Genomic DNA, 4,192 nt, shown 5'->3' on the forward strand with positions numbered 1-4,192 from the left:
TGTAAGATGTAACTGATGCTTTGTAAGATTTATTACATAATCAGGTTTTGGTGCTGGGGGCAAATAAAATGAAGTAGGGCGGTCTGCAGTTCCCGTATGTATGCCACACGACCAAGACCAAGGACAAAATATCCATTCAAAACACTTTGGAACCTTGTACGGGAATACAATGGCCCTAGTCTCGGTCAGAATCTGTATGACAAAGATGCACCATGAGCCGTGTGTCGGGTGAACTACGTCTCTTCTGTTTTAACTATACTAGGAACATCTACGTTCTATAAAGGTTGGAACATATAATAAAGTTGTATATTAGTTGCTGGTCTACATACAGACGCTGAAGCGTATGCATACATTTGTCTTGACGAATCACCTGATGTCTTAGACGTTGGTTCGGTGGATATGGGTGGTAATACAATGTTTCTTGTCAAAGCCTAGTGTGTTTCCTTAAGATGTCCTCCTTATGTTCAGGATACACTTGTAAAATATGCTGTTTGTTCTAAATAAAACAAAGCTTTTTGTGCTTTTCCTTTTTTAAACTATATTTACATAGACACTATTACATTAATATCCCTATAAGATATGGTCATCATTGGTTTTCTCTCATCCTAAATTAGACTAAAGCAGGGATTGTGTTCCGGTTTATGGTATTAAGAATAAACAGCCATATCCTCGCTGAAATTGAACATTACATCGAACGCCTTGTAGAGGGTAACCATATTCATATAAGAGCTAACATGCAACAACTCTGATTGGCCCGCCTGTTTGCTTGGTAAAATTTCTGTCCATATCTCGGTCATACCATGTGAAGAGTTTTCCAGTGACAGCCGAAATTCCTCTCCTTAAATTACTCTGCAACTTTTGTGTTTGACAAGATTCTGTAAAATATTACATAATAGATAAAGAAAAACATAACACGATGATCAAACGCAACCTTGTAGCCAATATCCCAACTTTTGTTTTGTTAAATCACAATGTTGTTTTACTGGGTTTTCTCTTAAAAATCCAAACTAAAACGAACAACACATAGATCAGTCAGAATTTACGGGTGCTCAAACACTCTTTTTACTAACATAAACATTAGTCTAACTTTACAAATTTAAGCAATGAAACTACCCAACATTACGTCCAATTAATACTATATCAATGAAATAAAAGACACGACTAGTTTATAAGGCAGTGTCACATGTGATTGCTACTAAGTTCAAGATCAAATATCGATTAAGACCTATCTCGAGTTTACATTTTGTCCATTAAATCAGACATCCATGCTATGCTTATATTAACACAAAGGTTACTGGTTAGATTCCCGTTCCCAGATGAAAATTAAAGGGACTGAATTTTTCGGCTCTCCTTTGACATCATTTGCGAGTATGGTCTTCAGGAAACGATGATAGTCCGTCGGATAAATGGCTGACTCGTGATTATATTATGTTAAAAGTGATAGTAAATTTAACTTTTCAGAGTCTATTGATTACTTCAAAGATAGTCCTGTCTTGCAAGTGATTGTACAGAAATATTATAATTACGCTGACCAAAATAAAATACAATAAACGCCATCTAAAGATTGGGACAAGCGCTAACATCTAGCTTCATGTATACAATTATAATTATGATAATTTTGTTGACTATTTTGACCGAAATTTATTTGAGGTCAGTAAACACTTAAAACTGTGATAAGCTCGCAAGGTCAAAATATGAGTACATGTGACTAGCTGTAATTAGAAATAATAAATCAACATTTGATAAAAGCAAAAGATAAAACAGACAAGAATGGAAATTTACATCACATGACATTTTTCAGTTATAAATAAATATTAAGTTTATATGTATTTGCTGTATGGAATAATTTGACCATGATTGAAACCTTTTGTTTGTTCATATGTATTTTCTCTATACCTAGTCTATCAGCTTTTCTATTAGACGATAAAACTCCATTGCATGATAATGCACTCACGGACAAGCATTACATTGTTCTGATAGATTCCTTACACGAAGAGAAAATGACCCGACAAAGACTAGAAATTGCCGTGACACAGTTACATCGACAACTTGTAGAGAAAACTGAAAATTTAACCAATTTGCCAGCTGCATGTACATGCAAACTAGAGGGCGAAAGCCAAATAGAAATACAAAAAGTTAAAAATGAAACCGAAAACCTACTTCAAAACATTACCAGGCAAAATGAAGAATTGCAAAAAATGTATTTTGAGCTTCGTCAAAACCATTCTCAGCTGAAGGGAGATAACGAACAACTGCTAAAAGAGTTGAACATAGTGAAAAATGATTCAGCGGTAATAAGAAAAATAATGACAGACTTACAACAGTTGAAAAGCATTGACGAGTTGCAAACTATTAAAACATTACAGATGGATACAGAAACTTTAAAAAGTGAAGTCCATATGTTGTCTATGAAACAGACTGCAAGGGGACAAGATTTCCTTGCTTTATACAATAACACAATATCTTGGGAGATGGAATTCGCTAAAGATATTGGCAAATTGACCATGGATTTAAATGAAACGAAATTGCAAATAATGCACAAATTTCAAATAGGTAAGTGTATAAACTAATTGAAATTCTTCATGTAGAGTAATGCGATGTTACTGGAAATTTGATTTAACTGTTTTCCATACGCATTTAATATGAGATTGCATATTTGTGGAAAAAAGTAGAAATATACAGACTGACATTCAAACTCACGTGTCGTAAATAAGCTGACAAAGCCATGTTTAAAAATAAACATAAGACCAAAAGAAAATCAATAGTTCACAAAACATAACAAACTACAAAAAATGACTGAGCAACACGATCCCCATGCACAATACACTAGATTTGATCGATTGTACCCTGGAAGGGTAAGCAGATCCGGCTCATCATGTACCATCTAATGTGTTACTCTAATTTATATTAGAAAGAGAAAAAATAACACGTATGAAAAACATCAACAACAACTGAACAACAGGTTGAGCATGTTTTACTGACAATAATTGCTTATTAATATAGTACCACTCAGCCAAAGAAATTCATGAAATATCTTAAGAGACAATTGCAGACATATAGGTTAATAAAAAAAATGATTATATATTGAGATAAATAAATAATATCATTGACTTCGATACTAAAACTGACTTTTGATTGGGATATGACTGACACACAAAAAGAATGATGATCTGGCGTAATATTAATGTCCAAAAAGTAAAATTACAAAAATATGGAACTCCGAGGAAAATTCAAAACTGAAAGTCCCTAATCAAATAGAAAAATAAAAAGTAAATGTGGTTGCAAATGACATCTTATTCCGGAAATGCTATATATAATACATCAAATGCTATAACAGATATAGCAAATGTTTTGATTAATAGTGTAAATGCAACAATTGTAACTGCAAATTCTATATTGTTTTTGAATGAAGCACTTGCTATACTCTCACGAACCAAAAGGATCAAAAGTAAATTAAGGCAAAAACATCATATTTGAGCATTTGCACAATTTGTAATTTCATTTAGATAATGCATTTACATACACGGATCAAAATATATTAACAACGTTTGCCATGATAAATTATATAGCAGAGAAACTCGTCAATTGTCAATATTACACATTATGAGAGTAGCTTTTGACTGTTATCGCTTTATTAGGGAGGAGCCTAGAAATAATTTTATTATTTTTGTATGTGCTAAGCTTTAAAGTGTTGAATACATTTTTGCAGTTACATTGTTTTCCATTCTTATCACAGAAGTATTGTGCTGAATGCTATAAACGTGTGCATGTTGTACGCTTAAACAAGATGTATATCGTTTTGTTTGGAATGTAACATAAAAAAAATATCTAACTTCGAGAAATATTATATTATAAACTATGCAGTTTCAGTAAGTTCTTTCAACTAACAGATTGGAAAACTCAAATGATACTTTGGTAATTCAGAAATCAGACAGAGTTTAGAGGGAGAGAGAGATTTGAATTTTTGTATCAAATTATCAATTATATGTTTTTTTTTATAGCTAGTTTAAAGACCTTAGCTGAAACAGACACTCTAAGAAATGATTTCATCACCTTCACACAAAAATATTTCAATGACAAGGTTTGTATTTTATGCTATAGTCGCCGTCAGCTGAAATTTTTAGCGGTTATCGGTAAAAATAATCTAAACTATCAACCATGTTTACTCGTGATATAGTTTTTTCACATTCCA

This window comes from Mytilus edulis, chromosome 11 (genome assembly GCF_963676685.1).
Source record: "Mytilus edulis chromosome 11, xbMytEdul2.2, whole genome shotgun sequence".
In the NCBI taxonomy this organism is placed as follows: Eukaryota; Metazoa; Mollusca; class Bivalvia; order Mytilida; family Mytilidae; genus Mytilus; species Mytilus edulis.